General features: G+C 38.6%; 1 protein-coding gene across 2 annotated transcripts in view; it reads right to left on the reverse strand.

Annotated features, from left to right (window-relative positions):
* The window catches only part of sbno2b (strawberry notch homolog 2b), a 63,419-nt gene extending 53,900 nt beyond the window's left edge, over window positions 1-9,519 (reverse strand). For both annotated transcript variants that reach the window (XM_083940580.1, XM_083940579.1), the window contains exon 1: window positions 9,381-9,519. The gene's annotated coding sequence lies outside the window, so the exon portion shown is untranslated. The remainder of the gene's footprint in view (window positions 1-9,380) is intronic.
* Between the last annotated feature and the right edge of the window lie 3,583 nt (window positions 9,520-13,102).

Genomic DNA, 13,102 nt, shown 5'->3' on the forward strand with positions numbered 1-13,102 from the left:
ATGACACATACCCTTAAGCACATAAATGGAAGGCCATAGACATTAGCTACCAATCTGTTCCTGTTCCCCCTCCGCACAACCACAATTTCCATTCAGTATTACAGACATTGCCATAAAGGGACTGTGGACAGCCCAGTAACCGGGCAGGACACTGGATAGAGAATAATGATCGAATGACTGTGTAACTGAATCTGCCATCTTATCAAAAGCCGGGAAATGGAAACAAATTGGGTTTTAAGAGCCTGTTGTTATTGCATTTCGTCTGTTCAAATATTTATCAAAGACGCTCTCTGGACTGGGACAGCACACAGGAACACATCGAACAAGCGGGCAGTCATTTGAATGATTTGGTCTGACTGAAAGGCAGGGTTCAAAGATTTAGTTACTTACAAAGGGATAACGATTAATCTTAATTAGATTCTCATCAGCCCACTCCAAGTGGCTATTCTGCACCGTTTTGCCATGATGATAAATATCTTTGTACACACAAACACCAGCTGAATGAGACATTAAAGTGATATATCCATAAAGGGAGAACTTAATCAAGCTCTTGTGGCTCAGAGGATGTCCTTGTTGTGGTAAAGAAAGAAAGGGGAAAGAAAGGGGAGGGCTAAACTAAAAAGTTTGACAATGAAGGCAGTAGCCGAGCACTGCAGAGAGCAGAGACGTAAAATATATCACACTGATTTGCAAGGATTTGATGACACTCATTTTAGGAGCAAATCCCTCTACTTCTACAACCACCACCAGCACCCACCAGAAATAGATCAAAGGCCGACTAGATCAGAGACAACGATCCACTTAGCTGCCTCTTTGCACCGTTTTCCTCTGACATCTAATTTCCTCAGAATAGAGGGATGATGACATACTAGCTGAGTGCAGCTCTCCACCCATTATTGCTCTGATTCAGCTGGTGAACAGAAAAGCATATTTTACCTAAACAAATTTGTATAGAAAATACTCATTGAATACCAAAGGCTGGACATTGCAATGTTTAAACAAGCGATTAGTTGTGCATGTAATTAATGTGCAAGCTGTTGGTTCTGGATGTATTATCTCGGAGCTATGAATGCAAAATGTGTGTATTTTTCCTCTATGTAAACCGTCTCAGCTGCTGTAAAGAAAGCAAAGAAGCCAAAGGTAAATTAACTTAAAAAAGGGGGGGATACATGCTGTGTATATATTATAGCACCATTAATTTTTTGTGGGCTCTCAAATTATAATATCAGATTACTTGAGATCCTAGTTAAATAATAAACAGACAATGTAACTCTCACTTAATTTTGCGTTTTAATGTACAAACGTAAACCCAGTGACAACACTGCTGCTCCATTCTCTTCTTTTTCCTGCGGTAGAGTATACGTTATCGCTCTGCATCAGGTACTTCCCACCTTCACGCTGCAGTCTAATCACATCAGCCCGATTAATACTCAAAATGTGAACCATCCGTTTCTGTCACCCTCCCACTCTGTATTATTGCCATCACCAGATTTTCTCAGTGATAGCGACTACTTCCCCATTTCCGTCACTATCCCTCTTTCTTCTTCCTAGTGATAGGCTGTTGTTTTCCTATTTCCATCACAACCCCTCTCTTGCCATGTGTTAGCCATGTCCCCTTTTTCCTTATGTCCATTTTTGTTTCTCCCTATCACCCAGGCTGACCCCCAGATGGATTCTGCTGCTGATTGGAGGCAGCTGGTTCCCTGACTCTGAATCCCCACGCCTTCTTAGTCGTGGTTAATCAGAGTCAGTGAAAACACTGGGCAAAAGCTATCAGATGCACATTTCACAAGCAAGCAACATAGCACAGGGAATTCATATCTGGACTGCTGCAATATAGAGCAGGATACAAGACAGGTTTAAGAAATGCATGTTGTGATATTAAGAACAGAAATTGTTAAGTCCATTTGTACAAATATCATATTGCATAGTACATATCCATAACAGGAGGCCTTCTTGAGCACATACTGAACTCTTACTCCTAACTACTCTTTACATGTATTAAAAATGAAATCACCTAAAGAATTAATCATATTATTCTATCGTGTTGAATAAATACACAGGAGAGTGAAATTCTTTAAGGTAAGTTGCCAATATATGCAATTGGGTTTTATGATCCATTTCCTGCTGCTGTTCAAATCCAGACATTACTCTGCTCCACTCAGATTGACCTCACTTCTCTGGCAGGCAGGAGAATATTGCACCACATGCACAGTGTCAGGGAGCCCGCCTGTGTCTGTTCGTCTGTGCCACTCTGGTATCAGTTAGCTCAGTTCATCTGACTGGTGTCCACTCAACTGAAACTACGAATAGTACTCTTAATGAGATATTTTGCTGATTTTAATCCAGGTGCGTGTCGTGGCAATGTGGGCATTGTGTTCAGATGAACGGTGTTTGGCCTGTCTCTGTGGCGCAAATTATCGTGCATTGGCGATTTGATGATTTTTAAAATCACAATTTCAGTCATCCAGTGTCCTTCGTCAGATTTCAGAGATCTCCATTGCTCTATTCTGCTGGTACTTCCAGCATAAAGACAGGCCAAAGACTTTTACACGATTCCAATAAAAAAACAGCCTGATAGGTACAATTTGTTCTCTAGAAATGATGTAAAAGTGATTAAGTGGAAGACAAAACATGGGGTTGAATAACCAAAAAGATTAACTGAACTTCACAAAGAACAAGTGTCCAGTAGATGACAGATTTAGTTTCCCTCTATTCTTCTAGTCTCATCTAAGATGTGTCATAGGGATGGGAATTGATTTTTTCGCGACCAATGCCATTATCGATTCTACTTATCGGTCCGATTCTTTATCAATCCCCTTAATTAATTCGAAAGGCCTACACAGGTTTTCAGTGTCAACACAAATGTTAAGTATGTATTTTCTCAGAGTCTGAACACAGTATAGATTATATGCAGCATTCATTTTCATTTATGTTTTCTTAGTCATAGATAAAATCGGTAAAACAGTATTATAACAGTATATTCAATCAAAGCAGCGGCACACGTGCGTAGTGTCAAATACATGGCATTCCTGGAATTTAAGTCCATGTTTCATAAAAAGCTGTTTCAGCATATTGCTCGTGTTTTCACTCCTACTTTTATCATTTTAGAGAATTTTCAGCTACACTGTTTTTTTGTGAAATTAACCACACTTTGGACCGTTTTTTCCTCCAAATAGTCCCATCCACTGAGCTTATCTATAGTTTCTATCAGCGCTGGCACATTATTTGACAGTTGGCATTGCAAAAACAATGGTGTCACTGTTCCAATGTCAAGACAGATATTATGTCAGGTGAATGTGATATCTTCCGACAAAATGTTCTCTGGTGTGCTCTTTCAGGCGTGTGAAAAAAACATGGTACAATAGACAAGGGGTCTCCAACGTTTTAAGGTCAAGGACCCCTTAGCTGAAAGAGAGAAGGGGCAGGGACCCCTACTACGTACATTGTATTAAATTGAATTGCATATTAAACTGGGCCTTCAATTACATCTAGGGCTATCTAAAGCCTATACACATGACTTTTTATAGTTCATACAATACGAAGCTCTTAAAATAATAATGACATATCCAAATACTTTTACATTATGTTTAAGGTTAAACATAAACATGGAAGGCACAGTTAATCCTTAAGCTTAAAGGCATCTGCGGATGGCGACCATACCTTTAAGCCAGTAACTTAGGCTATCATCAATGTTGTGTCAATTAAGAAATCTGAATTCCAGTGTTGTATGGCATTCCTTATTTAGTAAAAAAAAGTGTAACGCTTGCCAGCACACTGATGCTATCCTGGTTCTAATCCATTTAATCTTCTCCCAAGTCTCACCTCCATAACTGTGAAGGATGGGTTGAAGACAAGGAAAAAACTAACTGTTGCCTCATGTCATATGCGATTAATTGAACCATTCATTAAGCACAAAGATATGGTAAATAAATAAATCAACTGCTGGCAACCGTGCAAAAATATAGGGCAGAACGAAGCAGGTCAAAATTCGGCACAGGGTTTAAATGAAACTGAACTGGTCGGGAGAAGCTGTGTGTCAGAATAGGATGATCAATACAGATTAACTGACGTTTATCTTTCCCGAACGGTCATATTTAAAATAAATATCCTGGGGGATAAATTTATTGTCACTCTCTCGTAAACAAGAATGGCAAACATTTACTCATACTGTATTGACCAATACACTTTACCAAACCCTTGTCCTTAGGGTATCCTGCAACATGTTTGTAAAAGAAAACTTACATTTAGAAAACCCAGGACATAGTTAAACCATTGGATTTTGTTGTTTGTAGCAATAGGCAAACTGTTTGCTGACAGCAAAAAACCCTACACATCGAACGTTGCAGACTGAAACCTCACCAGTTCAGGCTACTTCTTTCAGTATTCAGTACCACATTTAAAAGTGGCCTAATTCTGATTCAAAAATGTCTGATTCAATGTGACTTGTGCTGTTCACACTGCCAAAAGCAAATCAGATATGGGTCACTAATGAGCCAAAAAAAAAAACTGATTCAGGTCACTTGTAACTGCAGTGTGAACGTAGCCTAAAAGGACACAGTTACTATTTTAAGGTACAAATGAATCATTCATTCATTCATCTTCAACCGCCTGTCCCTGTCGGGGCCGCAGGGGGCTGGAGCCGTTCCTAGCTTAAATTTTAAAAATAGTGACTAATTGTCCACAATTATATTATGCTTTGTCAATGTTGTGGTGCACTGTGATCATATCTGCTGACACTGTTCCCTCCCACCAGGCAGGGACGATGGTGGCCGGTGATAATATGGCCGTGGTCTGGGTTTTACCACGACTGCCTCCACCCTCAACTTAGCCTAACTGTTGTTACAGTGAATTGATTTGCTCAACATATGTGGTCAAGCAGTGGGCTACAGACAAGGCTTTCATAAAGGCTCAGTATGTTCACCTTTCACTAGTTTCGAAGCACCCACATAAAGAATTTCCTTTGATTATTTGTTTTGCTCCACTCGGACCATGACTGCTCAGAGCAGAGTGAGGTTTATGTATCGAATGGAAATTTGGAAACAAAAAGTTCTGTAGTTTGGTTGTGAATGTAACAATGACATAACAGATTTATCTTAAAAGAAAACTGATCCCACTATTTTCACAACAATAATGATCAATAGGCTACATGTATAAAAGCTTTTGTGAGAATGCTGAAATCGCCTCTGCGATCAAGTTTGCACACAAAAGTGATTGAGTGGAAGTAAAAGAGCTTGTAAATTTGCAAATATCTTTATTTAAACTTATCCTCTATCATACACACAAATACTGCTGCATCTTTTTCATTCATCACAGGCCAAACACAAGGGGAAAATGGGGAAATTAGACAATAGGTATTTGATGTATTTATATTGGGTGCAAGAATGTTTTGGGATAGCAAATCAGCTATATTATAAATCTGTTTTTTACTTCCCTGTTTACAACATAGGGCTGGTTATAAATCCAGGCTGATAACTGAAACATGAAAGATATGGTATTCAGTCATCCATCAACATGGACACCAATATTTCTCTCATATTTCTTTCCTGGATGAGTCCCATTTTGAAATCATTGTTTGCTTTTCTAAGAAGCATGTTGACACATTTTTTCCACAGAAAATCATAAGGGTAAGTGGTGAGGAATGCCAGTGTGTGGCATGCTCTCCTAGATTTCATTCATCTCTTACAGAGCTCTTGGGAGATATCCACATAGCCTACAGGTCTGGATACTAGTTGGGACATGGGATACTCAAATAGCCCATTGTAAAAGATCTGCTTGTTTCTTGTCACAGTGTAGAAGTGAACACTATGGCCACATTTTCTCAACAACCGTCACTTGTTCTTTCACTCTCTGACCAAACATCCACGTTTATGTTTAATACATGAACTATTATCTAATGAAGGCCAGATTCCGGGAAAGCAGGAACTGAATCAAACATATTACCTAGCCCCGGTTCCCCTCCTCCACTCCACATTTTTCACTCTCATCAGCCCACGGGCCATAAATTAGATTTATCACTGGCACCAATTGGAGAGGGGAGAAAAAGGGCTAGCAAAGATGAAGACAGAGGGAGAATAGGGGCCAAGTGACAAAGAGCAGGGGATTTGAGCCGTGGTTAAACCATGGATCCCAGCTGTTTGAAGTCACACCACCAGTGCGTGTTTCAAAAACAATCAGGCTATCCCAGACAAAAAAAGAGATTACCATTTCCCGGTGATAACTATCTGAATGCATTAAACAAATCCCACGTTTATGAAAATTGACATCTTAGAGGCCACATCTGAGCACCTTTCAAAGTTATTGAACCAACTTGCTAATGCGTCTTTGTTAAATACCTTCATGTTCTCTGTGTATCAGCCTTACAATTCCTGTAGGCTCTAAACACAGTATCAACAGATCCGGTGTTTCCTCAGAGTCTCTGCAGGGCAGGCAGACATCAATTATCTGACACAGTAGGAAATTAGAACAGGAGGAGCTGTGCAGCACAAACTTGCAACTTAACTCTCACCCCAAACACTGTCCAGCAGTTACTTTTTACTATGACTGCTCCTGCAGCCCAGGACAGGGGGCAGACATTTGCACATTTACTTAAAATATAACATGGCACGCCGGTTGCCAGAAGTAGCCAGGATTATGTGTGTGCCATATGCTATGTCAACTATTTTGTGAATTGCAATTGTTTTGGTTACACCAAAACACACAACATAACAAAAAGTATGACATGATGAAGTCATTGTCTTGCCTGCAGGGTTGTCTCTGATGACAGCCATCTAATACGTTTTGGTAGTCTGAGTTATGGAAAGGTGAAACCTGAGACCAACTTTCCCCGCTGGGGATCAATAAAGGTGTATCTTTAACAAACAAATGAGCAAGTTGTGTTTTTTAGTCTGCATTTCTGATGACAATCTAACTGTTAAACATCCTCCCTGTTGCTATTAAAACCTATGCTGGGAGGGAGGGAGAGCCGGGCTGGACTGCAAGAGGAATTTGACAGCAAATGACACCAAGGCCATTGACCATGTCACTGGGGTTAATGGCACTCAAGGAAAAGGCAGGAAACTAGCATGTCATTCACTTTACAGTTACCAATTGGTATCCATCAATAAGTAGGGAATGACATAAGTGGAAAAATATCTAGCCATCATAACAAGACACTATGTCAAGGCTTGCACGAGGCCTGACTAGCATTGGCTGCAGGCAACAGGCACACTGGAAACTCAGGAGAGAAAATTGCAGGAAAGAAAAAGAACTAGAGGGGACAGCTTTGAGAGAGCTGTTTTCATTTCCTCCCAGCCCTTCCTCCAGTTCTTTACCCCCAAATATCCCTGTATGTATGGTTTCTTTCACATATTATTAAGCCAGAATTTAAGGTCAGATATTTATTACGTCTTAAAACACATGGAGGAGCTATAAGCATAGTTTACCCTTAACTCAAACTGTGTATTAGTCACACCGTGGTGGTACACTTGCATGATGTAGGGTAACACTACACACAGCTGCTTTCTTGGCATTAATGCTTGATTGCACAGCCCCCAACACCGTGGGATACATATGTTTACAGTGAGCTGCGATTAACGCTACACTGCTGCGTATCCGGCCAAAGGTTATTGTTACAAAGTAGTACAGTAAGGTTATTAGAAATCTAAAACTACTACAGCATTTTTACTTTCCCCATATGGATTTAATGATAATTCATTCCAGGTTGCAATTGGAGCTATATTGCCCAAAGTGTTGAGAAATCTAATGTTACATCAGTCTCTAAACTAACTCATGGGGAGCTGACATCTGGGTTCATAAGCCTTTTCAAAAGTCAAATTCCAGCACTCTTCAAGCATTTCAAGGTACATTTTCTTGCCTTTCCAGCAACATAAAGCTGTGGAAAACTATATATATATGTGTATACAGTTCAATATTCAGTATGATTATTATTGCACTTATCACATTAAATTAGATGTTATTGTCCTATAAACAAGCAATATGATGTTTTGAGAGAGCTTTCTAAGGAAGGACGACGAATAAAAGGAAAACTTACTGGCCAGAAATATAATCACTACTGACTAATTTGATAATCTGTACATAGTCAAGTCATTTTCCATGCAAAACAAAATGCTGTTTTCAGTCTCAAAAACGGAGAGCTTCTTTTCTCTATGCTACATCACATATGCCATCCCATATAACATACATGTCAAGCAGTTACGATCACGTTATTCAACATCCAAGCACTCTTGAAACCTTGAAAACACCACACTCAAATCCAAGTGTTTTCAAGGGTTTCCAGCACCCGTACGAACCCTGGTATAATGTTTACAATGAGCTGGGATTAACGTTACACCGCTGCCTAACCGGCGAAAGTTTATCATTGTTTGTTTATTGTTACTTTCCCGGTTTCGTTTATGGCTTTGATGATACTACATACCAGGTCACAACCGGGGCTGTATCTCCGAAAGCGTTGTGAAAACTAACGTTATTTAAATGTCCTAATAACCGACACTATCCTAAAACAGTAACCTGTGTGTACATATTTACTCTAAGGGCGCATATAATCACGTGTAATCGAGCAGAAATGCGTCTTCTCCTAAAGAAAAGGTATCGTTACAGAGGCACATTAAAGGTCTCCACACAGCACAAAGAACTCTACATTACAGTGTTGCTGCCACTACTGTTAGCTTTGCCCGATCGACAAACGGTCCATTTAACAGGCGCTAGAAAGCTAAAGAGCTAACATGTAACTACGAAGCATTTCTGAATTATCCCTTTCCTTTCATTCACCATAAGTACGTAATAAAAAAGCAACAACATCATACATTAGTTTGATAATACTACGCATACTTAAGGTAGCATTTTTTGCTAGCTAGGTTAGCATAGCTCGTAGCCGTTTTTTTTTTACTTAGGGTACGTTCGTTTTGCACATCGCCTGCGTATGTTGTTGGATTAAATGGCGTTATCTAACTTTTGTTGAAGAAAATCTTACATGATGATTCTTTACACTATGAATAAACAAAATAGACTGCGCAGCAAACACACGGGCGAGTGTGTTACTATACTTTAAAGGTAACGTTAGCACGGTTTTTCTGCAAGTTAACTAGATATCAAAGCAATAGCTTGTTACTAGCTAGGTTAGCGGTTGGCCTTTCTTGGTGGGGGTGTAGTAACAGCTGAGACACCAATAACACAGCGTTCATTTGCTACAGTTACCCCAACATAACTCATACGTATATCCCCGATATCGTCGCCTATGATAACGTTAAACTCAAACCAACGGCTACACAACCGGTGTAGCCCGTCGTTAAAAACGTGCGCGCCTAGGAGAGGCTGTAAAGGCAACTGCCGATGTGTGGCTTTGCCTTTTTTTTACGCAAATATCCTCGAATTACACTCACCGTTAATATGTTTCTTTCGTCTCTATCCAAACCCCCGAAGACCACGAGCTGATCTGTGAACGAAGGCGTCGCGTCAAAGTGACAGGAATAAGGGATTTTTATCCAACTTATTCTTCTTAGTTGTTTTCTCCACTTCCTGATTAAGACGGTGCCATTTTGAATAGCGAGAAAATATATTTCCGCCGCTGCTGTCGTCACGCACTCCGCCGCTCGGAGCTCGCGAGCACAAAACAAGCAAAGGACAGAAATAGTTCATCCCCAGTGATGTGTCGCACACCTGAGCCCGCTGCTGCAAAATAACAATACGTGCATAAATAGATGCAAATTATGGCACATGAGATGAGAAATTAACCTGTTCCAGTTCAGTTATTAGCCTTAATGTCAACGCAGCAAATACTAATAGCCTAATATTAACACTAATAAGCTAAATATAGTGTATAATCAGAATGAGCCTAGTAAAATAAAAACAAATGATGGCAGATGAGACTGCTCTATATATCTAGACTTATATCTATATCTTAACATAGGAGTTACATGTTCATGCACACCTTTGTTTATTTTTGTTACCTTTGTTTTAAGATTTCTGTGTACATACAGTAAATTGAGAGTGAGAAATGAACCAGTTCCAGTTCAGTTATTAGCCTTAATGTCAACGCAGCAAATAATAGTAGCCTAATAATAATACTAATAAGATAAATATAGTGTATAATCAGAATGAGCCGAGTAAAATAAATAAAGACAAATAATGGCAGATGAGACTGCACTATTATCATGCTTACAAATTCATTGTCCTGTGTTTTGATGTCTAGCCTATATATATAGACTTATATCTATATCCTTACATAGGAGTTACATGTTCATGCACACCTTTGTTTACTTTTTGTTATCTTTGTTTTAAGATTTATGTCTGTTTCTATTTCTGTGTATGTACAGTAAATTGAGAGTGACAAAAAGTCACATTCCTTGTATGTGTTCACACTTACTTGGCCATTTAGCTGAGTCTGAATCTGAGATGAGAAATTAACCGATTCCAGTTCATTTATTAGCCTTAATGTCAACACAGCAAATAATAATAGCCTAATATTAACACTAATAAGCTAAATATAGTGTATAATCAGAATGAGCCTAGTAAAATGAATTAAAACAAATAATGGCAGATGAGACTGCACTAGCGTCATGTTTACAATTGCCTTTATATATAGACTTATATCTATATCCTTACATAGTAGTTACATGTTCATGCACACCTTTGTTTACTTTTTGTTATCTTTGTTTTAAGATGCATGTCTGTTTTTATTTCTGTGTATGTACAGTAAATTCAGTGTGACAAAAAGTCAAATTCCCTGTATGTGTTCACACTTACTTAGTCATTAAAGCTGACTCTGAATCTGAGAAATGAACCGACTCCAGTTCATTTAGTAGCCTTAATGTCAATGCATCAAATAATAATAGCCTAATAATAATACTAATATGCTAAATATAGTGTATAATCAGAATTAGCCTAGTCAAATTAAAACAAATGATGGCAGATGATACTGCACTATTATCATGTTAACAATTTAATTTTCTTGTGTTTTGATGTCTGTCCTATATAGCTGGACTTATATCACATCCATACATAGGAGTTACATGTTTATGCACACTTTGTTTATTTTTGTCATCTTTGTTTTAAGATGTTTGTCTGTTTCTATTTCTGTGTATGTACAGTAAATTGAGAGTGACAAAAAGCCAGAGTCAAATTCCTTGTATGTGTTCACACTTACTTGGTCATTAAAGCTAATTCTGATTTTAAGACAAGAAATTAACCAGATCCAGTTCAGTCATTGGCTTTAATGTCAACGCATCAAATAATAATAATAATAATAATAATAGGCTGATAATAAGCTTAGAAAATTAGAAAAATGATCAGAATCGGCTTTAATGGCCAAGTAGTGTGAACACGTTCAAGGAATCGGACTCCTGCCTTTTTTCACTCTCAATTTACATACACAGAAATAGACATACAGCTTAAAATAAGTATAACTAAATCAACAAAGGTAAACAAACGTGTCTGCTATGTAGAGCAATAGTGCAAAGGTGCAGAGTACAAAGAGTCCTGGAATAAACATGTGAATATTAATGTTACAGTTTGCTTTGTAGTGGTTTTGTAGGGGCTGTGGATACTAACTGTTCAGCATGGTGACAGACTGTGACCACGTTGTCTGGGGGGAAAATAAAATTTGAATATAGGGTAATGTCCAGAATTTGCCTAGTAAAATAGAGATATACATGATGCTACTTGATGCTACTTTGCCTATTTTTTAATGACATATCCGTCAGACTAAAATGTTAGTTCAATTCTGCAAATGACAAATTATAGGCAAACAGTTTTGGTTTGGTTTACACCAGATGGTAGGATTTATACAATACATATCCTTGTGTAAGACCTGTAATTAGTTAGTTGATATGGTATAACAGGATTGTGAAGTTAGTGGAGCATTTCAACTCTATAAAATCTGCAAATGTAATTTGGCTTTTCAAGCAAATCGTTCTATAAAAGAGGTATAGCCTACATAAATGTTCCTCCATGAGACATTAATTAGGACTGATGTAGCTGTGCTCTTTAATGGAGCACGTACGGCTACAATACTTCAAATTGGCCATTTAAGATGAGAGTCCATTTATTTTTTCATTCACAGACGACCTATCCTCAGATTCCCTCAGTATAAACACAAATCATGGTTAAACAGATATTTTAGTCTAAGAAAAATAAAAACCTTATTTTCATTTATGAATTAGTATATCATTTATTTCACTTATCATATCTGTACTCCGGAAAATTGGTTTCTCTTTCACTTTAAGAGGCTATGGGCCTAAATGTAGCCCACTGCTGCTTATTACTATCACTCCCACTACTAATGACAGTAATAATCAAAGACTAACTGATGTAGAATAGTGTTCACTGGGTAAAATTAGAGATTACTCAGAGGGAAAGCAAAACATAAGTGCATCTAGTGCCTTATACACGACCTAATAGCCTCAGTGCACAAAAGAATAAAATATCCAATATAAGAGAATAAGGTAGATCATTAAAAAGACCTGACTGACTGTGTTTAGCCTTTCTGTATTTTTGGGTTGTCTGATGTTCTGTGCAACAGCAACCAACTGTTTTGTTTTTGTTTCATATATTTTTATTTAGCAAATCACTTAGACTATTTCCCCGCAGACAGTCATTGTATAAAAGCACATTCATTCATTTTAGACGTTACATAGAGTGCACGTTCGTCTTCGTCCTGCAGGTCACTGTCTTATTTTGGCATCCATCTGTCCGTTCTACGTTATTGAACAACAGAGCTGGAAGAGCTCCAGTTGTTTCCAGCAAACACACACTGCCACTGCTTTCCTGGTATAACAGTCCCCCCTTTTCCCAACAGAGGAGGGTGGTGGGAAGCAAAAGGATGTGTGTGTGTGTGTGTTTGTGTGTGTGTGTGTGTGTGTGTGTGTGTGTATGTGTGTGTGTGTGTCCTGTTTGCCAAAGACACTGTCAGTGTTGTGCTTTGTCTTCCCTGTCACATAGTGTTGTATAGTCTTATGTCAACAACGTGGTGTTTGATGATGCCGGATGTAAAAGCAGCATCCTTCAGCTTTACCTTTAAAATGAATGCAATGAGCTGATAATGCACGTTAGCTCATCACTGAGGACACTCTCAGACTAACGTTGCTCTTAATCTTTAGCTTCACTG

The sequence above is a fragment of the Echiichthys vipera genome (genome assembly GCF_963691815.1).
Source record: "Echiichthys vipera genome assembly, chromosome: 3".
Lineage (NCBI taxonomy): Eukaryota > Metazoa > Chordata > Actinopteri > Perciformes > Trachinidae > Echiichthys > Echiichthys vipera.